The sequence below is a fragment of the Ceratotherium simum genome, chromosome 20 (assembly GCF_057802395.1).
Source record: "Ceratotherium simum simum isolate JZ-2026a chromosome 20, ASM5780239v1, whole genome shotgun sequence".
Classification (NCBI taxonomy): domain Eukaryota; kingdom Metazoa; phylum Chordata; class Mammalia; order Perissodactyla; family Rhinocerotidae; genus Ceratotherium; species Ceratotherium simum.
The window spans coordinates 6,287,327-6,304,797 of NC_141919.1; the positions used below are offsets into that span (position 1 = coordinate 6,287,327).

General features: G+C 42.6%; 1 pseudogene; it reads right to left on the minus strand.

The window, feature by feature from the left end:
* Positions 1-9,086: 9,086 nt before the first annotated feature.
* LOC101400746 (A-kinase anchor protein 17A pseudogene) lies at positions 9,087-10,280 on the minus strand (annotated as a pseudogene).
* Positions 10,281-17,471: the final 7,191 nt, after the last annotated feature.

Sequence of the window (17,471 nt, forward strand, 5' to 3'; positions counted from 1 at the left end):
AATCCTTGAGGCACAAGCACCCAGAAGATCAACTTCATCCCCACTGGATGGGCTCATATGAGAAATGCAACAGGGAACAGGACCATACCATAGAAGAACATCACAACCAGGATCACCCAAACCTTGGCTTGTTCAGACTCTAGACACTGACTTCTCTGAATAGACAAATGTACCTCTGACAGACCACAAGTTGCTGTTCAGAAGATGATCTCCTAAAGGTAAGTAATGAATGACTCCCAGGTTCTTACCTTACTTGTTGGACTATTAGCAGGATACTTGGCTACATCAGATTTCACCTGAAGATCCAGGCATTAATTTTGATTGGTTTACATGCCTCTTCTCTTGGATTCCCCAAGGATTAAGGTCTATTATGAAGGGGATACTAAAATTAGGGCTATTTTGATAATATGTGGTCATCTATGTAATTATAAAATGTGGACTTAAGCGTTGTTCCAAAGCCATTGATCAGAGTACTAAAATATTAGTCATGCAAAGCATACCTCACTCTCCCCCCCTGGTACCCCAAAATTTTTTCAAATAAAAGTAGAGCAGTTTTATTCTTCTGACCCTGATCTTTGCCTTTTCACAGCAGGAAGTAGCTACTGTGATCTTTGCTTCCATTCCCCAAGACTGTGGAATGATCATAAGACAACGGGAATTGAAACTGAGAATGAATGAGTTAAAAGAGAGAAAAAAATTTGAGATAAGCTCTGCTAACTGCAGCTGTGCATACTCAGCTAAAACTACCCAGATCATCCTGTCTGAGTTGTTTTTCCCAAGACGTCATGGTCAAGAAGAAAGGAGATTCAGCCTCACACGGCCAAATGCAGGCTGGTGGGAAGGCACTAACCAGCAAGGCCACGTGCTCCTTCCCCCTGTCTAAAACCCCAACATGTGTTCCTCGTCCCCTCCCTAAAGCCCCATGTAAAAATCCCTACCTTTTTCCCTTGGAGGAGGTGGATTTGAGTTTTACCTCCTATCTCCTCATCTGGCTGCCTTTTGATAATTAACTTCTTTCCTTGCTAAAAGCCTGATCTTTCAGTGATTGGCTTTTGCTGAATATTGGGTAAATGAACATGTATTTGTTTTCAGCAACAGAACTCTATAGTGAACTTCCTTAACTTGGAACAGATCTTGAAAGGTCTATTCCAATGTCAAATTTATGTATTAAGCACCTAAAATCTTCATTTTCAGTTATTATAAATACCAGTTGTTTATCCTCATTTAATGCCACTTCTGAGTCCATATTCAGAAATTCTTAATTCTTGAGCTTTTATTCTTTTATATGATAGAATTTCTCATGAATACTTTTTAATGGATTGACTTATAGTTATTTATAGTCAATGTTTGCAATTACCTAAAATCATTTCTTTCATCATTGACCCTTGACACTATGCCTCTAGGCAAGATTATGCACCTGAACTGCAAGATCCCATAGGTTCTTTATTGGCATTACCTGGTGATTCATAGTTATGGCAGATGCCATGCTGCTAAAACATTCCAAAATGAGGTCTAGGGATTACTGGTAGAGGCTATGTTCCTTCTTTAGTTAGAAGCAGAGTGGTAGGCCAGAAAGAACATGAACTAGAGAGTCATAGATTCAAATCCCACACTGAGGCTCCATTTCCTCATTTGTAAAGAGGGATCATATTACCTATTCTATAGCATTTGTGCTATATGGATTAAATGAGATCATATGAGCAAAGTGCCTCAGACTGTGCCTGGCACATAGAAGTCATCAAATATGGTAGTTGTGTTGTTATTATTTATTCTTTTCTCCCCAACTAGATTACAAGGGCCTTGAGGCCCAAGATCTGATTGGTTTGACTTGTTGTTGTTTCCCTAGTATCCAGAATAGTGCCTGGCACATGGTAAATTCTTAATACATACTTGGTGAATTAATATTATTAATATTATTATCTTAAAAGACAGGTCAATGACTTATGAACCCCAGTGACTTCCTCAAGGAATACCCTCTACATCCTCTTTTTTTTCCAAATTAAATCCAAGCACAAATCCTTTTCTCATGAAACCACCCCTACATGCTCTAATTTGCAGTTATCATCTCATACTTCTCATACTTAACTGACACCATCTCTTCTCCCACCTTCCCACTTACCATTTACACTCAGGGCCAAATAGGAATGGACTGCATAATATAACATACGGTCTTTATCATTGTATAATTGTTTCATATATGTGAGTCCTGTCTTCTTAAAATTCAATTTGACCAATATTTCTTGATTGTTTACCAAGTGCTGAGCACTGTGCTATGTTCTGGAAAGGAAATGGTAGCTGCCTCAAGGAGTACCAGTCTTTTAGTGGATATAGACATATAATCAAAAATGTCCATCACAATATCATGTGAAAAACTATATGCACAGCATATCTAGGTAGCAGAGATGTGAGAAAGTGATTAACCTTCTGCAAGAAGATCAGGGAAGACCTCCCTGGAGAGGTTATAAGGGAACATGATTTTAAAGGATGGTCAGATATTTTCCAATTGGTCAACATGGGGGAAGAATATTCTAAGGAGAGTGAACAATGTGTGCCCAAGGACGTGAGATAAGAGGATGTTATCCTGGAGAACTTAGAAGCAATTCAGTCCTATTGGAGTATAAATGGGAATCTGGGAGATGAGGAGGGGCCAGGAACTCATGGATGATAAGATTGGAGACAGAGGCAGTGGCCACATGTGCAAAGTTTTGAATATCATAATCAATGTAGGTGATGGGGAGCCTGGAATGTGATGATCTGACAGACCTTAGAAATGACTTTTGCTAGCAGGGTAGAGGTTAAATTTAGAGAAAAAGAGACTGAAATTCAGCCATAATTCAAAAGGAAGTAGGAAAGGGGCAGACGAGAGACTGAGGGCCTAATTGAGTCAGTGATAATGGGGCGGAAAGACAATTGGATTGATTTTTAGGAGAGAAAATTCATAATTGTTATGACTTAATTAGCCATTGAAGGTAGAAAGCTAAAAAGGAGAAAAACAAAAAAAGCACTTTTTTGGTATCTCTTACTTGTTAAAGCCTAATTTGTTGTTGTTAGTGCTGTGGAATTGATTCTGTCTCCTAGAGCTGTATCAGACAATGCTCTGCTGTTATACATGAGGTTTTCATGGCCAATTTTTTCAGAAGTGGGAGTCTGAAGACTCTGCTGAAACATGCCCACCACAGGTGAGCCTGCTGATATTTGAAATACCAGTGGTATAGCTTTCAGCATCACAGCAACATGCAGCTGCCACAGTATGACAACCGACAAGTGGCATGGTGTCCTGACCAAAAACAAACCCGGGGACATGGCAGTGAAAGCCCCAAATCTTTTTTTTTTATAATTTTTTTTATTTATTTATTTTTTCCCCCAAAGCCCCAGTAGATAGTTGTATGTCATAGCTGCACATCCTTCTAGTTGCTGCATGTGGGACATCGCCTCAGCATGGCCGGAGAAGCGGTGCGTCAGTACGCGCCCGGGATCTGAACCCAGGCCGCCAGCAGCGGAGCGCGCGCACTTAACCGCTAAGCCACGGGGCCGGCCAGAAAGCCCCAAATATTAACTACTAAACCACCAGGGCTGGCTTTTTCCCTGGTTTACAGGTGAGGAAAGAGAGGCACAGGAAGGTTATGTAAGTTACTCAGGGATGCAGAGCTGAGAAACTGAAGAGCAAGGATTCCAAGCCAGGTGGTCCGTCTCCAGAACCAGCGCTTTAGCCACTGTGCTGCCACTTCCCTCATCACTAAAGGGAGCAAATTTACATGACGTTACAAGAGAGAAGCAGCAAACTAATGAAATAAATACGAAGTACTGCAAAGGAAGAGGGAGGAGAAGTAGTGGGAGTGGGAGTGGGAGTTTATCTTCCCTCCTCATGTTAGGTGGTAAAAATGTTGTTTAAAATGGATCTGTCATGATGCAGCAGGATCGGCATCATGTTTAGGATTATGGGAGTGATACCGGCCCTGATATCAGTTCCCCTACATTAAACCCAGGATATATGGAGTTAAAACCAAAAGCACTCAGCCTCTATCCCTGTTTTTCTAAGTTACATTCATATGTAAATATTGGTTTTTTTAAACCTTTGTATCCCTGAACTTGACAAGGCAGATAGATGTCACAAATTGTTAAAAGCCCAGGTGGCCTCAAGCTGGGCTCACACTGACGTTTTGGCTAATTACCAGTTCTTGTGGTTTGTTACAGGGAAACTGATATCAAGAAGCTAAAGCTTCTCAGACCTCAAGTCCTTGGCTTTCTGGCACCAGAATCCACCAACCACCATGGATGAAAAGGGCCTCCATTCTTATTAAGCGGAATTCCCAAAAAGGGACTGGCATTAAAAGGAGGAACAGAATCAGAAGGAACAGCAGAAGGAGGAGAGTTCGGGACTGTGTATGTTCTTCTCTGATCAGTATTTGGTGTCAGGGAAGGTGCAGGGAGAGACAGGATTGGAGGTCTGGCAGACAGGTCGACCAAGTCAATGGGAGGAGCAGGGACCTGTGCAGACTGTGTCCAGGGGCAGGGAGTCTGCAGTCTCCAAGGCAGGTGGGAGAAGGAAGGGGCAGGCCGAGTGGTACTGCAGTCTGCCATGGCGCCCATTTTATACTCCGTTTGTCCCGTTGACACTCAGTATTCTTTTCCAAGCTGCCCGTTTTTGGCAATAGCTATGCAAGGAAGCTTAGGAGGTGGGGGCGGCTCACCTCAGCCCCACAGCAGTGGCAGTGGCAGTGGTAGCGGCAGGGACAGCACAAGTGGCATGGCAATTCTCTGTTTGCAGTGCCTACTGCCGGGAGATACTGTAGAGAAGAGCTCCTTGACGGGATGTCTGAAGGCCTTTCGTCCTGCATGTCCTTCCCGGACATCAGTGAGCTGGAGAGCTGGGCAGACGGTCTTCACCCAGCCCCTCCTTTGTTGACCCCTCTGGCAGCAGGAGCAGCATGGGGTTTGTCAGAGAGCACTGTTGCATCTGGGTCAGGCTTCCCAGGAGGCAGGACATCCCCAGCAGGGCTATAGGAGGTGGTGATGACATGGCTTTCCCAAGAGGAGCTCATCAGAGACATCTGGGCCTTCTCACTCAATCTGTCTTCTGGGTGCTTGGCATGGAGATCCAGAGGCCCAGAACTGCACTCCAGGGACATGAAGACTCTGTTGGTCTCTAGGGGGCTAGATGTCAATGGTATATCCCCACTGCTTGGGGGCCCCTGTTCCCATCGTTGTATCCTTTGATCTCTACTTGATCCTCTTCCACCTTGCCATCCCTTCTCTGGGCTCCTCTTGGAGCTTCACCTCAATCTCCTTGGGGCAAGGAAGGGGGAGGTGACTGAATGGTACTGGCTTCATAGCCTTGACTACCTGCTCGGGTGGTAAATGCAGGAGAGTAAACTTGTGCCCTAGAGGAGGGGTCTTTATGGCTCTGGAGTGTCCCACCATCATGGAATTCTGTGAAGACAGCACAGGCTTCTTTGGAGAGTCCCTCTAACTCACCAAGGGGAGGATCCCCAGAGGGTAGCACATGGCCTACTGGACTGGATATTGCCTCTTGGATGCGATGTCAAAACCAGCTGATAAAGGCACAGATTCTTGTGGAACAGCCTGAGACCAGGGAGGAGGGCAGGCGCAGGAGGAGCAGGATGGGCCATGGCAGGGGGGACCGCATAGTAGGCGGAGGTAACCAGTGGGCAGGGCCATGTGGGGAACAGTGGCGAGGAAGGGGATGAAATTCAGAAAGGAAATTGCACATTTAGGGCTGGTTGTGCACCAAACAATCTGAGAATGGAGTTTGAAAGTGGAGAGCATCTCCTTAGCTTCCAACTCCTCTGGAGGCCAAGCACACACTGCCCTGTTCAGCCTGGCCCCTATAACATCTCCTTGGGACACATCACAGAGATGGGTCACCAGGGGCATAAGCCACCCATCGCCTGAGGAGATGGCGCCAAAGGGCAAAGGGTGATACCCCAATGGCCGCCCCAGAGGGACTTTCTAGCTCCTGGGACTTCCCGCTGCTCGTGCAGGTGTTGGCACCAGATGGCCACCATGCAGGGACAGTTCAGGACTGGGAGGCCCCATCCCCAGAGTCACCCTGCCTGGACACTGGCCCTGCAGGCCCCTCCGTGTCTGGGTGTGTGCTGGCCAGTCCTTTTCCCAGGACAATGTCCCTGAGGTCAGAGCCTGCTCAAAGCCAAGCCAGGAGCCACCCAGATCCTGCCAGCATGGGGTCTGCCTCCCCTGGGGACCCCCCAGGTTCTCTGGGGCCAGGTGTGCCTTCTCAAGGGCCATCTAGGCTGCCATCGTCCCTGGGCAGGTGGAGGTTTCTGAAGAGGGGACATGAAGCCTGACCTGACTGGATGCTGCTCCCAATGACATCCCTTCCTCACAGGCAGGTTCTTTCTTCACTTGTTTTTAGAAATTTGGTAAAACAATGTTAGTTCTTAGGCCAGCCCAGATTTTCTATTAGGTCTAGTTTGAGGGATCCAAATATGTAAAAATTCTTCAGAAAGCTATAATCTTTCAAATCCCCTAGTACCTAACACCTGTCTTGGTGCTCTAGTGGTCAAAGTTCAGCACTTTCACATCTGTGGCCCAGGTTCTATTCTCAGTGGGGGTACTTCAGTCCTCGCCTGTCAGCTACTGTATTGCAGTTTAACACTAAGCACTTGCTTAACCAGTGTAGTTAATTCGTTTAATTAATAAGACTTGCTAAATTAGTCTTGTATTGTTCATGCTTCCCCATTTCTTAGTATGACAGCTAATTTTTCAGAAGGAAAGAATTCATCATTTCTTTTCACTCAGTTTATAACCCAAGAGAAAACCTGTCCTGAAATTTTGTAATCTGTATATTGCAAAACCGGAAGACAGCGCAAAGATTCACTAATCAGCAAAGGACGGTGTGGTAGGTGATGAAAGGAGGGCAGAGGAAATGAATGTCAAGGATAGAAAGCTTCAGCCAGGCATGTGGGAATTCAAGTCAAATACAGGAGAGGGAGGCACACACACTCATGATGGCTTCAAGATTCACCCAAATATGCCCAATCATCCAAGGAAAACAATCCCAGGGATATTGTGTTGATGAATTTTTTTTAAGACTTTATTTTTTTAGAGTAGGCTTGGGTTTACAACAAAGTTAAGAGGGAGGTATAGAGATTTCCCACATGCCCCCTCCCCCCATACATGCATAGGCACCCCTATTATCAACATCACTCACCAGAGTGGCACAGTTTTTACCAGGGATGAGCCTACATTGACACATCATAATCACCCAAAGTCCATAGTTTACCTTGGGGTTCACTCTTGGTGTTGTACATTCTATGGGCTGGGACAAATATACAATGACGTATATCCTTTGTTATAATATCATACAGAATATTTTCACTGCCCTAAAAATCCTCTGTGTTCCACCTATTCATCAGTCCCTGTCCCCCACTCCTAACAACCACTGATCTTTTTATAGTCTCCATAGTTTTGCTATTTCCAGAATGTCATATAGTTGGAATCATACAGTGTGTAGCCTTTTCATATTGGCTTCTTTCACTTAGTAATAGGCATTTAAGTTTCCTCCATGTCTTTTCATGACTTGATAGCTTATATCTCTCTAGCACTGAATAGTATCCCATTGTCTGGATGTATTGATGAATGTTTGAGACTGGGAATGCTCAAAACCATGATCCCTATTTCACCCAGGAAATCTCAAACCCAATTAAAGAAATTTATAGTTTTTCAAACTGTGCTTACAATGTCAATAATAATTTCTCCAATCCCCACAAAAATCTTAAAAAGCTGGTGTTGTCCTGTTTTCACTGACAGACGTTAAGAGACATTAACTTACCCAATGATGGTTACCTGATCTTGATTAGAAACCAAGTCTCTCACTCACCCCACTAGCCCACTGCACTGCATTAGGGGGTTGGGACTAGGGTTTTCCTATTTAGCAAATTAAAATACAGTATTTTATCTGTCAATCCTACTTGGAATAAAGGCCTCACACATCTAATAATGTTAGCATGAGAAATATCTTCAGTTTTTCAAAAAACCTAATAGAAAGTCAATATTTACCATGGTGTGGCCAATGACAAGGCAAACTTTCCACCGCTCTCCCACCCCACCCACTATTCAATGTACTCTCTCATTTTTTATCTCATTCTAATTAGAAGTTTTGAGGAGCGCCTATACATGACTCTGGAATGAAAAAAAGAGACAACAATTAATGATTGCTTAAATGCAGTTTGGAAGGCTAGTTCTTTCAAAGGTGAGAGTCAACATCAGATGGGTAAAGAGTGGAACCACTGTATGCTAGAGTTTGCAAGGACTGCCTGGAAGTGGTGGGAGGGGCAAAAGGGGTGGGCATCAGATGGGGCTCTGAGATCCCTCCTCTGCTTCAATCTGAGCAGCTCTGCCCTGATCAATTTACATAGTAGGATTCAGTCTAAGATTGCATCTGAGGACAAAGGCCTCCTGCTAAAATACCATCTGTGAATCCATTGTTCTACATTAGAAATGTGCTGTCCAATACAGTAGCCACTAGCCACAGGTGGCTATTGAGCACTTGAAATGTGGCTGGTCCAACTTGAGTTGTGCTGTGAATGTAAAATAAACATCAGATTTCAAAGACTTAGTATTACAAAAAGAATGTATAATACCTCAATAATTTTTATATTGATTATATGTTCAAATGATAATATTTTGGATATATTAGTTAAATGTATTACTAAAATTAATGTGATATTTATTTTTAATTTTTTGAATGTGACTACTAAATACTTTAAAATTATCTGCATGGCTTGCATTATATTTCTATTGGATAGTGCTGATACACCATCCTGTAGGATACATAAAAGAAACTCTAGGACTGGTGTGAATACCACTTGACCACTCGCAGGTTACTTTAGATTGTCCACTAGTCTAAGCGCTTTCTAGCTAAGAGTAATTTCATGTTTATATTACTTAGAGTCACTCTAAAACAATAAAAAAATTGTTATTGTGCACTCTATCCAAGTTTTTTTTTTCCCAGTGTATTTTTTTTTCTAGATATTAAGACGTTTCTTTTGGTTATGGTTGCAAACAGCTGAAGAATGGGGAGGCCATGATGCTTGCCCTGATTTTCAGAGAAATACACAGGTGGCAGCCCAGAGCAGGAGGAGGCAGCTCCAGTGCTGAAGATCAAGGCCAGCCCCGCCCTGCCTGGCGGGTGCCTTGGCTCTGCCCAGCAGCTCCAGAATTAGCCTGATAGACCCCACGTTCCTCTGAGGGAGCAGCAGCTTCCCCTCTTCCAGTTGCATTTGTTTCTTGTAGTTTTTTCTGCTTCTCTGCTGGTAGCTTCTGGAGCTTTTTCTGATTCCGATGGAATTCATGGTCCCTCTGTTTTTGTTCACTCTTGTGAAACTTCTCTTTTTTTCTTTCTGTCTCCAATTCTTCTAGCTCTTTCCATTGCCTATCCTCTGCTCTCTGCCTCTTTCTCTTGGCACTCATGTTCTTCTCCTTGCTGCCCTTTCTTCACCGAGGCATCACTCAGCTGTGTGGTTGAATCAAAAGAAACCTTGATGTTGCAGGCCGCAGCTTTGCCTTCCTCACCTTTCTACATGAGCTTCGTCCCACCCAAGGCTCTCGTGGCTCGGATGAAGCCCACGTACCCATGGTACTGAACATAGCCTTGAAGTTCGAGTGTCCTCCAAACGGAAGGTATGGAAGTTCTGGTTGGTCATCTCCTACCTTGGGGGTCCAGCATGGGGATGTTCCATGGTCCACAGCTCCCTAAACTTCTCAAACACCTTGACTAGAACCTCCTCACTGGGCTCCTCCAAGCCCAACTCATTCAGGGCAAACTACCTGCAGGGCAGCACCTCCAGGTGGATCGTGTCTGGCGTCTCTCCTGACAGCATTTCATTCATATCCTGCGCTTCAAGGAAGAAGGAGTCCCAGTCCTGGCGAGTGGGGAAATACAGTTTGAACTTGGCATTGTGCACCTTGAATACATTGGAGAAGCTGCTGAGCTGGATGGTCTTGCCACCAAGGCAGGACAGTAAAGACTTAACCAGACTCTTGTTCTTCACCTCGCCTTCAAAGTGGATGAAGTCCATGGCTCTCTTGTAAATCTGGAGGGTGGAGAACTGGTGATTGTGCCCTGTGCCCTTCAGGCTTTCCATCACCTCCCAGTCGGAGATGGACTTCCCGGGCTGCTTCAGCTGTGGGGGGACCAGGCTAATGGTCATCTTCGCGATGGGCTTGAGGTAGAGGCTGTAGAGAAGGCAGAGCTCCACCGCTTCAGATACATCGTGGACTCTGATACCTGCTGCCATAGCCGGGGCATTGGGCCAGCATGCGGCTCCACTTGCTTCCCAGGCCGCTGCACCTCTAGCTGAGCTTGCAGCCACCCCTGCTGACCCAGCAGGTGCAGCCTCCTCACCTGGCATCACCACTGTCAGCTGGAGGCTCCCCTGAAGGCACCCAAACCAGTGCCACCCGCCCCTGTGACAGTGCTAAGGGCTGGAGATACAAAGGTAAGACACACTAATCTGTGCCTTTGAGGACCTCAGTCTAGAGAGAGACAAAGAATAAGTAAACAGTTACAAATATGCCCTCTGGGCTGCAGGGACCTTAACTGTCTTGTTCACAGTTGTATCGACAATGTTTCTGGGCCATAGTGCCGGATAAATATTTGTTTGATAAATACATGAGTGAATGCAGAGTACTAAGGGAACACAGAATGGAGGGGTTAGGGAAGGCTTTCTAGAGGAAATGCTGACTCCAATGGATCAGAAAGAGGTAGCCAGGCAAAGCAGGCTGGAGAAAGTACTTCGGAAGGAAAAAGGGCAAGGTTAGCTCAGGTTTATAGTAACAGTTAAGCATGGAGTAGAGGCTGGCAGAGGAGGTGATGAGAGATGAGGCTGAATATAAAGAGAGTCCCATGAGAAAGAGCCTCATATGCAAAGCTACTAAGTTAAGATTTTCTCCTGAAATCAATGGAAAGTCATTTTTAAGCAGAGAAGCATCATTGTGATATTTGTGATGTAGAAAGATGAATCTAAGAACATAATGGAGGACTGGTTGGCTATAGAGTGGCCAATATTGAAAGCAAGAAGACCAATTAGAGAACTGGTGAATAATTCAGGCAAGGGAAGATAAGAGTCTGAACTAAGGCAGTGATACTAGAAAGGTAAGAGAGGGGAGATGGAATTAGGAGATCTCTAAGGGGTATGTTTGACGAGACTTGAGGACAAATTGACTGTGGGGGTTGAGAGAGGAGGAACAGAGGGTAATGGGCAGGTTAGTTACTGTCTCAGGCAAATGGGTAGGTAGTGGAGCCGTTCATCAAGATAGGGAGCATAGGAAAAGTGGTCTGGGGATGGGGTGAGGTGGGCTGAAAAATAATGCATTTTGCTTTTCAAGTTTGAAGTGTCTGCTGGGCTTCCAGTTAGAGATATTAACAGGCAATTGGATGTACAGAATTAGAGCTCAGGAACACCATTTGGGAAAGAGAAGTGGATTTGAAGGCATCAAGATGTAGGTGATAATGGAAGCCACCTTCAATCTGGAGATGGCTATATTCATATGTACTTGGGGAGCACTTGGGAAGAAGTTATTTTAAAATATCATCAAGATAGTGCTCAGGAGGGTCAGGTTAGTGGCTAGACAGCAAGGGTGGCTGATGGTCTTCTCCCGGGTGGGGAGCAGCTGATTTTTTATCTCATCATTCCTACTCCCTCACATTACTATGTAGTCAACTTATTACTCCAAGATGAGTCATTATGGAAGGGAAAGGAAGGAAGATTAGAAGCAGGCTCTAAAAGGATGGCCTTTGCTTGTTTCATTCAAAAGTCTTAAGTGTCAGAAAAAAAAACACCCAAAAAATCACTCTAAAATACATCACTCCCCCCACACACGTTTGTATTAGAATGAGGCTGAGGCTGGGCAATAATTTAGGGCATAATGCTCTTTTAAGAATCTGATTATCCATTAGTGACACATATACATCAAAAACTCACATGGAAGTTCAGGTTCTGACATAACCACTTTGCTGCAAACATACTGAAATGGTAGAATAAATATAAACAAAGAGAGAACCAAAAAAACAGATATATGAGCTCAAAAATAAGATGAAATCTCTTTGGACCAGAAAGGAAATATCAATGCAAACTAGTATTCAGATTCAAGCCACCCACCTGCTTTGCTCTGGGCCTAGATGTAGGCAGTGGTGGCTGTGAGTTCAACTTTTCTACCCTGATAGGAACTAAAAGTGTTTCATGTGAGACCTGGGCCAAAATCCAGTCTTAGAGTTTGAAACAGTGACTCTCTGCCCTCATTGACATCGTCTCTGGAACAGGAACTCCCCTGAGCTGTGGTTTGGATTGCTGATGGGATCTGTGTTGTCATCAGTTTCACCTCCAGGAACACTGGAACACGAAGTATCCCATTCAAAATGAGCTTAAGACCAAAATTCCAAAGTGTATACATAAAATGAATGCTAATAAAGATGACAAACACAATGAAGAATTAGAAATGAATTTACTTCATATAATATTAATTTTATTAAAAAATTTGAGAATTTTAAAAAATCAGCATGTTTAAGATGCTCAAGAAATAATAAAGACAATACCCATAAAAAAATAAATTATGAAACACAAACATGAAGATATGAAACAAAAATATATGGATATGAAAAAGAAACAATTAGAAATATTAAAAATAAGTCATTAAATAAACTAAAATAATAGGTGAACTTTAGGCTAAACACAGTCAGAGAACAAATTAGTGAAACGCAGTAGAGTACTGAAGAATTAACCTAGTATAAACCATAGAGTGTCAAAGAGATAAAAATATAAAAAAGCAGGTAGGAAACGGAGATCAATATCAATATCACAGATCAAGAAATTCTGAATTACATTTAATAAGGAATTCCAGAGACGGAGATTGGAGGGAAGGGTAGAGAAGCAATATTTGAAAATCTAATAGCTGAAAATTTTCCAAATTGCAAAAAGACATTAGAATATATTTGTTTTCTATTCATTCATTCATTCAGCAAACAATGAGCACTTAATGTATGTTACACTCTAGACTAGGAACAGAGGATATAAATGAATGTGGTAGAACCCTTGCCCTGAGAGTCTCACAATTAGGAGCAGAGATGGACACATTTAATTAAAATGCACTGTAAAAAGAGCTATGATAAAATAGTCTATTACAGAATCAAGAAGAAGGAAGAACATTTCCGGGAGGACTAAGAAAAGCTTCACAGAGGAGATGACATTCAAGCTGGGTCTTTAAGTTGAGAGTTCCCTAAAGCTTTGTTCTCCAGGAGAAGAAAGGCATGGGCAAAAGTGATGGAGGCGTGAAAGAACATGACATATTTGGTGGCTGCTGAGTGGTTCTAGGTGGTTCTAGGTTCTAGAACACATGGAAGGAGAGTTGAGACATAAGGTAAAAGTACTGACTGGGGAAAGAATTGAATCACTTTTTAAAATGGAAAACATTAATTGAAAGTTTATTGAAGAACATTAAGTAATGCACATATTGGGGAGATATACCATGTTCATAAATGTGATGACTCAGGATCATAAAGATATATGTTTCCCCCAAATAAATTCAAAGCATTGTCAATCAATAGCCAAAGGATTTTTGTTAATGAAATATGCCTGATTATAAAATCTATGTAGAAGAAGGGCTAAGAATAGCCAAGATAATTTTGAAAAGGATAACAGGAATGTACCCTACTGGCTATTGATATTGGTCTAATAAGTTTTAACCAAGAAAAAATCTTTCTTAAATGTTGAGGAGTCACCGTGATCAAGTTTCTATGGCAAGCTATGGAGGAAAATGAGCAGGTCTGAATTTTACAAAGATCACTCCGGCATTATTGTGCAGGATGACTTGGGGGTGATGGGCTGGCTACTTCAGAAAGTCTGCTAAGAGATGCTGAGAGTGGCAAATGAGGATAGTGAGCGTGGAGAAAGATACCTGAGTAGAGAAATGATAAGGTGGGAGAATCAACAGACCTTGACTTTTCCTTTGTTGAGGTAGGTGGGTTGGGCAGGAGGCAAGGGAAAAAGAAGAGTCGACAATAACTTCAAGCTATCAAACTTGGACAATTGATTGGATGGTGGGTCCATGAACAGAAAGAGTGACTATCAGAGGAAACTCAGATTGTTTTTACTCTGGGGTACGTTGATTTGAAGGGTCTCTGCAACAGACAAGTAAGTATCTGGAAAATAAGAATGAAGCTTGGGAGAGTTTGAGTCTTAAGTACTTGAAGTAATGAAAATAAGTTTCTCTAGGCAAATTGCAAGTTCAACAGGTAGAGAAGGAAGACAGAGTAGGTGAAAACACTTTCTGGAGGAGATGATGCTGTATCCAGGCCGTGAAGGACGGGAGGACCTGAAGAGGCAGCGGTGTGTGCAGGAGCAGCCCAGGTCAGAGGGCAGATGCAGAAGCTGAGCGAGAACAGAGGGTGCTGGAGAGGACTGGCTGTGAGGTTGGGAAGTAAGAGGAACCTCCAAAGGTGGTGAAAAGGAGAGAGGGGCTCAGCAGGAGGGAAAAGTTTTCATGTTTACACACCCTCTACTTTGTGTTGGTTGCACGTCAGATGGCGTCTCTCACAGGTCTGTGTGCCTTGCTCTGCACAGTAATGCTCTGGGCAGGGGCGATGACACTCTTCCTTGGAGTGAAGCAGGAAGAAAAGTGGATCCTAAGACAGGCAGCCTGTGGGCAGGGGGCCCCGGCAGGCCTTGCGGCTCCTGTTGCACCTCTCACACCGTCTGGTGGAGTCTTCTGCGTAATGTCTGAAACCAAGGAGAGAAGCAAAGACTGAACACTAAGCTTTGCTCCTAAATTGAGTGTGATGGAAAAAACATAGTCAGAGTTCATTTACAAGACTGGTGACTTCAGACTCTTCACTCAATAACTTTACTCATTAGATTCATTACTAGTTATACTAATAAATCTAATAATTCTCAATTATCTTATTTGTAAACTGGGCATTACAGTCCCTTCCCCTGCTATCTGTGAGGATTAAGTGAGATAACACACATGAAAGGATCTAGTTCTTACCTCACGTAGTGGCTCCACAGGGATTGTTCACTGCCTCTGCCTTCCGTATACTCATGTGCTTCTCCACTGTTACACAAGCTTTAAGTTGTGTTGAACGGGATCAGGGAATAGAAGACATTTTAAATGTACCTCTGAGTGGTCCCTCTAATTTCTCAATTTAAAAAACATCTTGAAATAAGAAATGACATGAGTGATGTTGATGGTTACATAATAACAGATGTAATCTCTTTTGAGAAGATTTTTGGAGGCTAAATATAACAATAATTACCATTCATTAATTTTCTATTATATAACTGATAGTCCACTCGGGACTTCATAAACATCATTTCACCTTATTGAACCTAAAAATGAGACACTGGAGCATGGCAGCTAGGAGCTGGCCCTCTGGTAGAAGACTGCATGGGGTCAGAATCCAGCCATACCACTGATGAGCTGTGTGACCTTGGGCAAGTCACACAACATCTCTGTGTCTCAGGTCTGTAATATGGGGCTCATGTTCGTAGCTAAAATTAAACAAGTTATTACCAATAAAGTTGCTAGAATAATTCCTGGCACATTATAAATAATTAATGTATATTAGTGATAATTATGAATTGTATGATTAATCCTCATAACAAAACTTATGATTTAGATATTATTACCGCCATTGTACATACGTAAAAACTGAGGCTTAGAGAATTTAGACAACTTGCTAGTTCACTTAACTTCTCTGAGGCAAGTCACTTAATCTCTCTGAGCCTCAGTTTCCTCACCTGTAAAATGGAGAGAATAATGTCAATCTCATAGGATTGTTATAGAATCAAATCATAATGTAAAGATACACTGTGAGTAGAATTACTTTGTAAACTCTAAAGCAGCATAAACCTTCTTTATTAATGTTGTTATAGATTTTCATTAAGATGAAAAGCATCTATAGGAATTGGGGTGAAAGAAGCTTATCAATATCAAATAGGTTTTAAAAATTATCAAAGAATAATGCTAAAAGAAAGACAATGGAGAGTTTAAAGAATCAGATTAAAAGAAGAGAAGAGTCCAATGCCACTGCTTACTTTGATGACTCTTTTGCATGAGATGACTATGAAATTTCTTGAGCCTCACGGCCTTGAAGGGGATCTCCCGCATAAGTACAAACAATAACTGGGGCCTTAAAGAAACTGCTCTGATGTCAAGTACCAAAATAATTATGTGTATTGGGACAGTATGCAGAGGATTATATACCTGCCTTTCCAAGGCAAAGAGATTTAACATATGAAGTTTAGACAATGTATGTGGAACATTGATTTTTACAAAAGGCACTAGTTCAGTTAAATATCTCCACTTATACCTCATTAATACCCCATTTATTCTCCATTAGAGATTTAAGGCAACCCATGCCTCTCCTCTCAATGGGTAACCTCACACACCGTGGAACAATTGTCTACTTAATTCCACGGTCTGCAATCTATTTAGATTACAGGAATGTGCCTTTTTTGTGCATAAGACTATTTAATTACTTGATTTGAGGAAGATGGAGATCGTTTATATGGGATCCAGATCTTTTCAGGCACTTACTGGGATGAAGATGAAGGGATATGCCAGGTAGCCCCATCCCCTCTCTTGTCTGGCAGGGCCCTTTCTTCATTGACCTGTATGGCTGGTGTTTTTAGATGGCTGCTAATGTGTGTAGCTCAATGCTGTGTGTTGTAGTAACATGTGTGAAAAATAAGAGGTGTTTTTCTTCCGGGAGCTTATAATTGTTTTGAGAAGAGATATATAAGAAGAATGAGCTCTTAAAGGTCAAAGTCTTTGTATTACTCATATGCACAAGGTGCTCTTCATTAAACATGTGTTGAATGAATGAATGAGTGAATGAGTGAGGTAAATCAAAACACAGGCAGTGTGTAGCACTACAATGAGTGATACAAGCAGTAATTGCTATAGAACTGAAGAGAAGAGAAGAGATGTGCAAAAGCATTGAGGGAGAGTCCAAGATTACAGCCCTTCAATCTGGGTCTGGAAACTCTCAGTGCCTTAGGTTACTGATTGAGAAGGAAGAGTTAGCAGCACACTTGTAATCAATCTGTCTCTTTAATAAGGATGCCTGGGGGAAAAAAGGGATGACCCAGTCAAATCCTCTTCCAAATATGCTGGTAGCCTGACCTTCTGATAAACACACTAACAGTTTTTCCTAGCAGAAAAATAATAGATAGTTCTTATCTGTGAAATGCTCTTAGAAGGATACACCTGTGTGTCTAGGTTGCTTATGGTAACTAAACCTGTAATTTGTGGATTTGGGGGGGCAGGTTTGAGAACTAGTAGGGCATAAATGGAGATATTTAACTGAAATTGTTTCCTTTGTAAAATCAATCCTCCACGTACATTGCTTACACCTCACACACTAAATCTGATCAGAAAAAATCCTAATGCAGAAGAGAAAGAACCTACATTCATGGTCTTGGAATTCTCTA